At 36.3% G+C, this 13,961-nt stretch overlaps 1 long non-coding RNA gene across 1 annotated transcript in view; it reads left to right on the top strand.

Annotated features, from left to right (window-relative positions):
• Window positions 1-9,124, top strand: part of LOC124290172 — a 33,937-nt gene extending 24,813 nt beyond the window's left edge. Inside the window, exons 2-4 of the long non-coding RNA XR_006901844.1 lie at window positions 6,459-6,552; window positions 8,222-8,307; window positions 8,973-9,124. This is a non-coding gene — a long non-coding RNA (uncharacterized LOC124290172). The remainder of the gene's footprint in view (window positions 1-6,458; window positions 6,553-8,221; window positions 8,308-8,972) is intronic.
• The last annotated feature ends 4,837 nt before the right edge of the window (window positions 9,125-13,961 follow it).

The raw sequence follows: 13,961 nt of genomic DNA on the forward strand, positions 1-13,961 counted from the left end.
TATATTTAACTAGCAGTTAATCATCAGTTATAAGAGACACTGACTTGACATAACATATAGACTATAGGATTATGATGCATACTATATTTAACTAGCAGTTAATCATCAGTTATAAGAGACACTGACTTGACACAGCATATTGATTATGGGATTATGATGCATACTATATTTAACTAGCAGTTAATCATCAGTTATTAGAGACACTGACTTGACATAGCATATAGACTATAGGATTATGATGAATGGTATATTTAACTAGCAGTTAATCATCAGTTATAAGAGAAACTGACTTGACACAGCATATAGATCATAGGATTATGATGAATGGTATATTTAACTAGCAGTTAATCATCAGTTATAAGAGACACTGACTTGACACAGCATATAGACTATGGGATTATGATAAATGGTATATTTAACTAGCAGTTAATCATCAGTTATGAGAGACACTGACTTGACATAGCATATAGACTATAGGATTTTGATGAATTGTATATTTAACTAGCAGTTAATCATCAGTTATTAGAGACACTGACTTGACATAGCATATAGACTATAGGATTATGATGAATGGTATATTTAACTAGCAGTTAATCATCAGTTATAAGAGACACTGACTTGACATAGCATATAGACTATGGGATTATGATAAATGGTATATTTAACTAGCAGTTAATCATCAGTTATGAGAGACACTGACTTGACATAGCATATAGACTATAGGATTATGATGAATACTATATTTAACTAGCAGTTAATCATCAGTTATTAGAGACACTGACTTGACATAGCATATAGACTATAGGATTATGATGAATGGTATATTTAACTAGCAGTTAATCATCAGTTATAAGAGACACTGACTTGACATAGCATATAGACTATAGGATTATGATGAATGGTATATTTAACTAGCAGTTAATCATCAGTTATAAGAGACACTGACTTGACATAGCATATAGATTATAGGATTATGATGAATGGTATCTATAACTAGCAGTTAATCATCAGTTATAAGAGACACTGACTTGACATAGCATATAGACTATAGGATTATGATGAATGGTATATTTAACTAGCAGTTAATCATCAGTTATTAGAGACACTGACTTGACATAGCATAAAGACTATAGGATTATGATGAATGGTATATTTAACTAGCAATGAATCATCAGTTATAAGAGACACTGACTTGACACAGCATATAGATTATAGGATTATGATGAATGGTATATTTAACTAGCAGTTAATCATCAGTAAAAAGAGACACTGACTTGACATAGCATATAGACTATAGGATTATGATGAATGGTATATTTAACTAGCAGTTAATCATCACTCATTAGAGACACTGACTTGACACAGCATATAGATCATAGGATTATGATGAATGGTATATTTAACTAGCAGTTAATCATCAGTTATAAGAGACACTGACTTGACACAGCATATAGACTATAGGATTATGATGAATGGTATATTTAACTAGCAGTTAATCATCAATTATAAGAGATCCTGACTTGACATAGCGTATAGACTATAGGATTATGATGAATGGTATATATAACTAGCAGTTAATCATCAGTTATTAGAGACACTGACTTGACATAGCATATAGACTATAGGATTATGATGAATGGTATATTTAACTAGCAGTTAATCATCAGTTATAAGAGACACTGACTTGACATAGCATATAGACTATAGGATTATGATGAATGGTATATTTAACTAGCAGTTAATCATCAGTTATAAGAGACACTGACTTGACATAGCATATTGACTATGGGATTATGATGCATACTATATTTAACTAGCAGTTAATCATCAGTTATAAGAGACACTGACTTGACATAGCATATAGATCATAGGGTTAGGATACATACTATATTTAACTAGCAGTTAATCATCAGCTATAAGAGACACTGACTTGACACAGCATATTGACTATGGGATTATGATGCATACTATATTTAACTAGCAGTTAATGATCAGTTATAAGAGACACTGACTTGACACAGCATATAGATCATAGGGTTAGGATACATACTATATTTAACTAGCAGTTAATCATCAGTTATAAGAGACACTGACTTGACACAACATATAGACTATGGGATTATGATGCATACTATGTTTAACTAGCAGTTAATCATCAGTTATAAGAGACACTGACTTGACATAGCATATAGATCATAGGGTTAGGATACATACTATATTTAACTAGCAGTTAATCATCAGTTATAAGAGACACTGACTTGACACAACATATAGACTATGGGATTATGATGCATACTATGTTTAACTAGCAGTTAATCATCAGTTATAAGAGACACTGACTTGACATAGCATATAGATCATAGGGTTAGGATACATACTATATTTAACTAGCAGTTAATCATCAGTTATAAGAGACACTGACTTGACACAACATATAGACTATGGGATTATGATGCATACTATGTTTAACTAGCAGTTAATCATCAGTTATAAGAGACACTGACTTGACATAGCATATTGACTATGGGATTATGATGCATACTATGTTTAACTAGCAGTTAATCATCAGTTATAAGAGACACTGACTTGACATAGCATATAGATCATAGGGTTAGGATACATACTATATTTAACTAGCAGTTAATCATCAGTTATAAGAGACACTGACTTGACACAACATATAGACTATGGGATTATGATGCATACTATGTTTAACTAGCAGTTAATCATCAGTTATAAGAGACACTGACTTGACATAGCATATAGATCATAGGGTTAGGATACATACTATATTTAACTAGCAGTTAATCATCAGTCATAAGAGGTACTGACTTGACACAGCATATAGACTATAGGATTATGATGCATACTATATTTAACAAGCAGTTAATCATCAGTCATAAGAGACACTGACTTGACATAGCATATTGACTATGGGATTATGATGCATACTATGTTTAACTAGCAGTTAATCATCAGTTATAAGAGACACTGACTTGACATAGCATATAGATCATAGGGTTAGGATACATACTATATTTAACTAGCAGTTAATCATCAGTTATAAGAGACACTGACTTGACACAACATATAGACTATGGGATTATGATGCATACTATGTTTAACTAGCAGTTAATCATCAGTTATAAGAGACACTGACTTGACATAGCATATAGATCATAGGGTTAGGATACATACTATATTTAACTAGCAGTTAATCATCAGTCATAAGAGACACTGACTTGACACAACATATAGACTATAGGACTATGATGCATACTATATTTAACAAGCAGTTTATCATCAGTCATAAGAGACACTGACTTGACACAACATATAGACTATAGGACTATGATGCATACTATATTTAACAAGCAGTTTATCATCAGTCATAAGAGACACTGACTTGACATAGCATATTGACTATGGGATTATGATGCATACTATATTTAACAAGCAGTTTATCATCAGTCATAAGAGACACTGACTTGACACAACATATAGACTATAGGACTATGATGCATACTATATTTAACAAGCAGTTTATCATCAGTCATAAGAGACACTGACTTGACATAGCATATTGACTATGGGATTATGATGCATACTATATTTAACAAGCAGTTTATCATCAGTCATAAGAGACACTGACTTGACATAGCATATTGACTATGGGATTATGATGCATACTATATTTAACAAGCAGTTTATCATCAGTCATAAGAGACACTGACTTGACATAGCATATTGACTATGGGATTATGATGCATACTATATTTAACAAGCAGTTTATCATCAGTCATAAGAGACACTGACTTGACATAGGATAAGTTTCTGAAGATATCACAATAAATACAGAGAGGCATATCTCTGTGTAATAAGTCATATTTTATACATCAATCCTGTTGTTCAGGATAATAATCATTATACCAGTGTTACATTTAAGCCAAACAGTAAGTGATTTCAGTTACTACACCATGTGTCATTTCTCAGTGACACATTAAACTACAGTTTTAGGTTTTATATTAATCATGCAGTTCTTATTAGCCCTACTATAACAGACATATTGTCCCACTGTCAGAGATAAACTGTAACTTAATGCGGTGTAGTTTATCAACCTGACAGTAATTGGTCTAAAAGGTCTGATACCCCATAATACCCTTATGTATTAATGCAGCAGTTAGGCACCTTGTTATTCACTGTTAGCCAAAACCTGTAATAATAATTTGTGCCTGTGTGAGATTGTGCCATTGTCCCCATGTAAATATATAGTTCTCATTTTACTTTTAGATTGAAATACACAACATATAATAACATATGAGTAAGCAGACATTGTGGTGTTTCAGTTACCCCAATCAACTTGGTACTGCCATTTTCCCCCAGCCTAGCTCCCCTTTAATGAGTACCCTGAACAGAGGAATTATCTCTGTTACTATGAATGATGCATTACCTGTCATGGTAATGGCTGCACCAAACTTGAACTCAATAACATAACACAGCAATGTACCATTATATATAGTTAGCATAATACAATACATATCGAAACATATATCATTCATGAAATCTATCGGAAGCAACATATACAGCTTCCTCCCAAAAAACAATACAGTTGCCCTAAAACATATATCATTACAATTTGTTTAGATTCACCACTATATATGACATGCTCTGAAAGTGACTTTATAAAATTTCTGTTCAGAATCTTAATCTGCTAACCTAGAAATAAATATTCTATTTGTCTCCACTTTGCTGTGTGTGTGTAATATGTAAGGTATGTATATGTGTAACATGTCTAAATGTGTAAAAGACATTGAAGATCCGGATTAGAATCGATCTTCAGTACACATCTGAAATTATTTACACATTTAGTGAGTGAATGAATGAGTGAGTTTAGTTTTACGCCGCACTCAGCACAATTCAAGCTATTTGGCTGCGATCTGTAAGTAATCAAGTCTGGACCAGACAATCCAGCGAGCATCGATCTACGCAATTGGGATACGATTACATGTGCCAACCTTGTCAGCGAGCCAGACCACCCGATCCCGTTAGTCGCCTCTAACGACAAGCATGGGTTGCTGACGACAAGTTCTAGCCCGAATCTTCTCGGGTATTCAAATTATGATTTAATAGGAACTCAACTCAATTCAGTACAAAAATAATTGATCATTAACAAAAGAATATGTCATTAATACATAACATCATTATGGATCCTGATCGACAAAGCGTTCGTAGCGTTACGACCCATCGTAACTCTATACTTGAGCACTGTCGTAGTGTTACGAACGCTTTGTGGATACTGTTCTTGCAAAGAATAGTCTATCCGATGACATGAGTCAATTATTTTTTATATTTGGCGATTTTATTCTGTAAATTGCGAAAAAACATGCAATAGATACTTACGATAATTAACGACGATTGAAGGATTCGAAATACTCTTCAACTTGAGTATTGTCGACATTTCGATAAAGGAAACGTCTGCGAGATAGTGGACACGTCCGCTTGCGGCCCGATGTCTCGGGATAGTAACTTTCTGTGACGTCACACCTCTATGACGTCACAAATGTAGTGCATTTTGAACCTTTGATAATACGGTTCTAAATGAGAAGTTTATCATGATGATGGCACTTAATAAGCGTTTTTGTTATGGCTCAATGTAGATTATTATCTGTGTTAAAAAACACACGCATTTTAACAATTTCGAAAATATAACTGAAGTTAATCTGCATTGTCGCGCAAACTTCCTGAGAATTCTGATTGGCTATTACATAGCAATGACCCGAGGAGGTCAAGTGATTATTGTTTTCTCCCAAATTTCTGTGGCCCTTATTTGCCTACCATTGTGTCGATGGCCGAAATAAAGACAATAAATTAACCTCATAGTCTTAAAAGTACCTTAAAGAATCAGTGAAAGACGCCAATATTCAAAATTCTAAAAATGTTTTAAAAAATAAATTATATTAAAACGTTATACTCTGTATCACATGCAGATGTCCTAGGTGTTATAGTATTGATCGAGGCATACATGTATGCAAATACTTTGCAGAACTAACAGTATCCAAAAGTGTTAAGATCTTGAACACTCACTGCTCAAATTATGTTCAAATGTGTGTAGTTTTAACAGTGTTCCAAACCTAAATACCACTTTCATATATATATGTACATCAAATTACATGTTAATGAAATTACATTTGACTTTTAAAAAGAATTATATTATGTACAAAAAGTTACAGTTTTGTTGTGTAAAAAACGTTCTGAATATTATTGCTCGAACTTCTAATGTAACATCCCGTTATCGCAAGTGTCAGTTCCGTGTGACGTGATAGAGATTTTGCTGACAATCGAACCAATTTGCATGTGTGGCATCAGTATGATCTGTTGACAGTGATTGTCACATGTCCCAGATACAGTAATACTGACTACGATGACCATCAGTTGACATGTACATTGTGTTATAAAAGTAGGTATGTAAAATGTATAAAAGCAGGAGACCAAGCCCATTCACCATCTCACAACAGCCATCCAGAGGAAACACCATATCGACACTGTTGATCTGTAAGTGAATGTTTCAGTTTGTTCTACTTAAAACTCTTTAATATCCAGTCAAAACATGACGTATCCTAGAATATTCTTATTCCTTCACAACCTCCGTCGTGTAGTGGTTAGAGCGTCCGCCCGGAGAGCGGAAGGTCGCGGGTTCGATCCCCGAACGCGTCATACCAAAAAAGACGTTAAAATATGGTACTTGTTGCTTCCTGCCTGGTTCCATTAATGGGTACAACAAGGACTGGTCGGCTCGGAGTCAGTATAATGTGTCTGAGTGGGGTATTCATGCTTCACTGCGGCGTGGTATCTCAGTGGGCTAGCACTATAAAACCAGCTTAAGTCTGGGCTAGTACAAGCAGCCGCACATACTCATACACACGCATGCACGTCGTCATATGAGCGAAATATTCTCAAGCACGACGTTAAACCCAATTTCACCTCACCTCACCTCTTATTCCTTCATTAGGACTACTGCACTGAAGATCCCGGCTATAGTGTGTTTGTAGTGAAAACGTGCCGATGAATTTCACTTTAAACAAAAACGTAAATCGAATAAAGTGAAATTAAGATTGCGAATTCTCATAATTTTATCTTGCCAATTGAACATTTGAATCTCAGAATTTTAGTCAACTTAGAATAAAAGTTTTTTAACTAACGATCATAGATTCAAATCGCTATTATTGGTTTTTATTACCAGGGGGTATGCACATTAAATGAAACACCGAGAACAAGTAGGGTTGGTCTAAGGTAACGCTCATCACGTACCACACGTGCATTTGTTTCACTGTTCCAACTACTGAGCTTACCCCCTTGTAATACAAACCAATAATACCGATTTGAATCTGTGAAGGTTTGTTAAACAACTTTTATCCGAGGTTGAATACAATTCTGAGATTTATATGTTGAATTGGCAAGGTAAAAATATTCGCAATCTCAATTTCACTTTATTATATTTACTTCTTTGTTTAAAGTGAAATTCATCGGTACGTTTTCACTGCTAAAAGACTATAGAAATTCTCTGAATTGGTCTTGAACAAGCCATGCATGTCGTAAGAGGCGACTAACGGGATTGGGTGGTCAGACTCGACGACGTCATTGACACATGGCATCGTATCCCAATTGCGTAGATTGATGCTCATGTTGTTGATCACTGGATTGTCTGGTCTGACACGATTATGTACAGACCGCCGCCCCAATATAGCTGGAATATTGCTGAGTGCGGCGTTAAACACCAACCAACTAACCTGATGAAGGAGCAAGAATATACTCAGATACGTCGTGTTCCACATATTAAAGAAGTTGGCATCTATACATCCTCCTCTGCCCCCAACTTTTATATCATATACATTGCTAGGCTTGTAAAATATGATTCTAAAAACGTTTTTAAAAGTTAAAATACGCCTTTTTCAACTAAAGTATATTTTTGGAATTCGGGCGCTCTGCTAGATGAAGTTAGCAAATGAATAAAGGCGAAATGGCCAGGTGGTACCTGCGAATGTTTTGCTACATTTATGGACGTGACCCACAAAAAGTCAAAAGAAAATCGTCCTTTTCTGCATCATCAGTTTTGAAAAAGGAAAAAAGGATTTATGTGAAAACCAAATCTATTAAGTGACATTTTTGATAAATCTTTGCTTTTCTTCATACTCGTAACCAATTACCGTATGCTCATTGCCAGATCTGTATCCTACGATGACTGGGAAACTTTACGTTGCGATGATGCTGGTTCTCCTTGTGGCTGGCGCAAACGCTCAGTTTGGCAGGGTATGTATATATACAACCGGAAAAACACTTTGGTATTTTTGTATCGCAGTTATAGAACTAGTTGTATTCACAACATTGAGCTCGGCTCCCGACACCAGCATATTCAAACATTGGAGTGGAACTATTCTGTTATTTCATATGGAAGCGTATTTGTGCCACAGTGAAAAAGACAATTACCTTCCACGTAGAAGATACTTTCGTTTACGTATATGATTTTATAATCTACTTGGGAGAAGGTAATATCTACTTTAAACTTATCCACTTTTATTTAACCATATTTTCTCGAGTAATCGAAGTGATCATCAGTAAACCATGATTGTCGTAAGAGGCGACTAACGGGATCCGGTGGTCTGGCTCGCTGACTTGGTTGACACATGTCATCGTATCTATAATTTACGGTATGATAATATAATCGTGAGTACCGTGATAATAAATGGTTTTAAGTTAAATTGTGGCGCTAACACGTTTCCATAATGACAAACGCTCGTTGCACAAGCAACAACTGGCCAGGACCCCAAAATTGTTCGCTATACCCCTTCATTTTGTTATAAACATAATTTACTGCATGATAATATAATCGTGAGTACCGTGGTAATAGATGGTTTAAATTGTGGCGCTAACACCCTTCCATACTGACAAACGCTCGTTGCACGTTATGTTCACAGTGTATCCAGGCCGGTTCGCAGTGCAACAATATCCTTGGGGGCTATCCACAGACTGCTTGCTGTAGGGGCCTCATGTGCAAGATGGTCACGATGACCTACAGCACGTGTCAGTACGTGACAGGGAGGCGTTGATATCCCTGCATCCATTGCTGAAAAATAAACAATTACACATTTTGATATCGTTTGTTTTTAGTCACTGGAAGGAATATATTGTGGTCGGTTTGATTATCCCTCAAATGCAGGCATAGTATGTGCAACTTTTATCACTTACAGCAGTTTCATGCAGTGTTGTGCGATGGTTGGCGATCCGTGAAGATTCGGGTTAGCGCTGGTCTTCAGCAAACCCCGCTTGCAAGTGCGAGTGATAGGATTATGTGGTCATGGCTGACTTGGTTGACAGATGTCATCGTATCCAAGTTGCGTAGATCGATGCTCATGCTGTTGGTCACTGGATTATCTGGTCCAGTCCATTATTTACAGACCGCCGCCATATAGCTGGGATATTGACTTGCGGCGTAAAACAACTAACCACCATGCATCCGAAGCAAATACATCACCGCCGACATATAGCTGGGATATTGACTTGCGGCGTAAAACAACCAACCAACTAACCAACCAAGCGATGGTTGGCTGTAAATACATTGCTGGGCAAAAGAAAGTACACTTGAAAATTGGATTTGACAAAATATTTAACAAAATGTTACTTAGCTGAAAACAGTCACCCAGAAACTGCAAACTATGGTTCAAAACACCCATGCATCCGAAGCAAATACATCACCATCGAATAACCATTTCTTTATTGTATAATTGTTAACTACTGACAATTATTGGTATTTAAGTTTTCTGCAGTTTATGTCTCATACAGAATAGAGCATGGTGTACAACGTACACACGCCAGAAATATTTTGGGTTGAATCACGTTTCACCTCGTGCTTTGGGCACGCCAGAAAACTATGATTTGGGGTTCGAATCTCCCATTCCCACTGATTATGTATCTGTGTTTACCAACGTGCTTTTTGGACCTGTGAAGGTCCGGGTTAGAATATTGGCCTTCAGTAACCCATGCTTGTCGTAAGAGGCGACTAACGGGATCGGGTGGTCAATCTCGCTGGTTGACATATGCCATCGGTTCCCAATTACGCAGATCGATGCTCATGCTGTTGATCAGTGGATTATTTACAGACCGCCGCCATATAGCTGGAGTTTTGCTGAGTGCGGCGTAAAACTAAACTCACTCACTCACCAACGTGCTTTACCACATAGGTTTACACACGTTTGAGAGCTGCTTCACTCAAGGCTTTCCTCTCATATGAAGCTGACATGCCGTGTCGAGCACCGTTCATGGTACCAAGAAAAAATATCGACTTATCCGTACTTCGAGACATCCGACCAGGGCATATATCATCACATGTCACTATGAAAGAAAACAAAACAAAAAGTAGATTTCATGTATATGTATTTGTATATACATTTTTACTCACAGGGATCGCAGCTCATTTACTATCCAAAGCAGAGTTAAACCAAACTCACTGACTTATGATTCGAGGTTTACTCACAAACTTTAGGACTATCCATACGTTTGTTACTTTTGATTCCTTTGTTTATATTGATGTTTTAATTGATTTTCTCTGGGGGTGATATTATGCATGTTTTACGTCTTGTCGGTGTCTGGAATAGCGTACCAATGATAAGTAAACCATCTGGGCCCGGTTGTTCAATACTCGGTTATCTTATAACCGCCGGTTAACTCCTAACGGCCGGTTAAATCCTTAACCGGCCGTTAGGTAACCGAACGTTAAATATGCGTTGTTCAAAACATGGTTAGTCATGCCGTTAGCTAACGACGCCGTCAAAGTTTAATAGTGTGGTTAACGTCACTGGTTAGCTTTCATATATCCCACAATTCCGTTTTCTGTTTACTTCCGGATTACCAAAAATGGAATCGCGAAATGTCGCCTGCACCCCAAGGAAAAAGAGAAGTCGAAATTTCTCTGCTGACGATGAGAATGTAATCCAGTCAATGGTTGACTCTATAGTTTGTCATAGGCATGCGAATGTCGTAGCTCTACAAACGCTTGTATTGGAACACAAGGTTCCAGACGTTTGCATATATATTTCAAAGACATATGATCCCAGCTCTGTGTGGGACTTACTTCAATTCCGACAACAGAAAAGACATTTTAATGAGAAACTATAGCACAGCTATAGATAAAATATGATGAATCCATGAAAATACATGTAATATTAATAGTAGAAGCATGTTTTCAGTGGATAGAATATTTACAAGTATTACACACAGGAGTTACGCTTAGACGGCTACAGTCTTAATGAATCTTTGAATTCCCACAAGACCTATCGCTCACTTTTCACTCCTTAAATTGTCATGACTGTATGGCAAAGTCATTAAGATGCTATCAATATCATTTATTAATTATTTGCCAAGTCTGTCAAAAATTGTAATGTATGAACACACATTGCCAAATCTTTTATCATCAAACAATATAGATGTTGTGACAATAATACCATTAGCTTTTTATCTGAAGTATGCATTCAATGCCAATAGAAACTTAATATGTTACTAGCACCACGTGCAAGTAATCAAACTGTAATTGTACTATAGGCCCCAGAGCCAACACTGCTGAATAAAATCGATTTATTATTCGACCTTACTGTTGACAGGAATCTCATGAATAAAACTGTGCAATATCGTCATTATCTGAACGCCTTCGCAGACGCATATTCCGGAAAGATGTCTTGAAAAACATGAAGCTGCGTCTAATGTATAGATGAACATAATTTCCTCGATACTCATTAATCAGATGAACCTTCATTTATTTCAATTCACAATTGACTGCAGAAAATGCATAATTCTTTTTAATGACTTCAAGGTCGGAAAACATGTATCATATTTCATAAGTGTATTATAGAACGCTGCAACGATTCGGCAGAGAAATACTATAGTACCATTGTATTCCTTATATAAAATACATCAGTGTATAACATTAGAATTCAGATATTGTTATAAAATAAGTTTAAAATTCCAAACATTATCGTGTAAAATGACAAGAGATAGTGTTGTGTTCGCTGTGACAAAAAGGTTTCGATATTCAAATATAACATTTAATCAAAGGCCGAAGTAGGCCTGCATATCACTCACAACTCACAACGTTTCGCGAAGGCCGGTATTGAGTTGCCAATTACATCACATATATTTCATATTCAGCGGCGACAAATGCATCACTGAATTCTAAGGCTGGGACGGGTACTACGGTACTCGAATCCGGGTCGGGTACAGCTGGAATCGAGTCCTATTTCTAGGAATCGGGTACCCGGAACGGGAGAGAGCTCTGTAATGACAAGGGCAGACAATAGCTTGTCTTTTTCGTTTTTGACGTAACACACATTTACATCAATGAGTGAGTGAGTGAGTGAGTTTAGTTTTACGCCACACTCAGAAATATTCCAGCTATATGGCGGCGGTCTGTAAATAATCGAGTCTGGACGAGACAATCCAGTGATCAACAACATGAGCATCGATGTGTGCTATTGGGATACGATGACATGTGTCAACCAAGTCAGCGAGTTTGACCACCCGATCCCGTAAGTCGCCTCTTACGACAAGCATGGGTTACTCAAGATCAATATTCTAACCCGGAAATTCACGGGTTTTTACATCATTGGTATTGTCCGATTAATGTAGCATAGTTTTAATGACTGTAATTTATCTGTGCATGTGCAGTGAGTAGTTAAGTTACAGTAGCAGCAGGAACGAAACGTTCGTTGTTATAACGAGGAATGTAAGTAATGGTGTTACTCTCTATATTGGTTAAACAGACGTAAATTCAATAGCTTGAGGTCAGTTTTAATGTCTTATTACCACTTTTTCAAGTTTTCTATAATAGTCTCTGTCAAATCGTGATTGAATATTCAGAGGTTGACACGAATGTATTTCTTACATTTCCGGGTACTCGATTCCGATTCGGGTAAGTACATGCGGGTACTCGATTCCATTTTTTCCTATTCGTCCCAGCCCTACTGAATTCCTCATACATTTTAGAATCTAATTACAACTGGTCTTTGTCACCAATACCAAGTGTCTAGATAAACTGAAACGAAAGATATTGGCGGTGGAAACAAATGCTGTGCTCGAAAGACAACACCTGTTTGAAATGTAAACAAAGAAAATTTCAGACTTTATACTGTGTAGCATTTTCTCAAATTTTCAGACACCCATTTGCAACGAAAGAGCATAGTAGCAAGAAATAGGAAATTAAAAATAGATACAATACAGGAATGTGATATGTTTATACGAAACTGTCAATTAAGTTTCTGTGCAGCGTGACGTCATGACTGACGCAAAATCACGCAGAACGACAACGGTAATAATCGGCATTTCTTGCCGCTTCTTCTCTTTCTTAAAATGAAAACGATAAAAACATGTAACAATACACAGATAGTCAGAATCATTCTGATTACTTACATCTCATATTTATGTACAAACGATGCCTGAATCAAGGGAAGGGTCCTCGCAAAACCCATGTCAGCCGCCATTTTTTAAGAAATATCAACGGTAGTGATGTCATACGTCAACATTGTTGTACATATTTGGCAATTTCTCTCAGGTGAAGGTCGGTAGAATAAGAGTATACACAATCACCATATCCCGCCGATTACACTTTCAGTATCATAATGTAATCATTCGGATGTTTTTTCATGAAACTAATTTAATTATCTACATTTAGTCTTGTTCAATATCATGTCATTCGTGGGTATAGGGTGTACGTGTTTGATTCTTTGAAAGTGTTTGCTTGAATAATATTTACTGAAGAAATTCACACATTTAGTGTAGTAAAGCATATATAAACCTTTACACAAGTGTTAAAAGATGAAACGTAGGCATCATGTACTTGTACAACATGTATTTTAGTTCCTATGATGTGCTTAGATACAGTTTCGTATGTAACTCTTCGTCAGAATAATTTCCAATAT

The sequence above is a fragment of the Haliotis rubra genome, unplaced genomic scaffold, assembly GCF_003918875.1.
Source record: "Haliotis rubra isolate DU_JTF1 unplaced genomic scaffold, ASM391887v1 Scf459, whole genome shotgun sequence".
Taxonomy (NCBI): Eukaryota; Metazoa; Mollusca; class Gastropoda; order Lepetellida; family Haliotidae; genus Haliotis; species Haliotis rubra.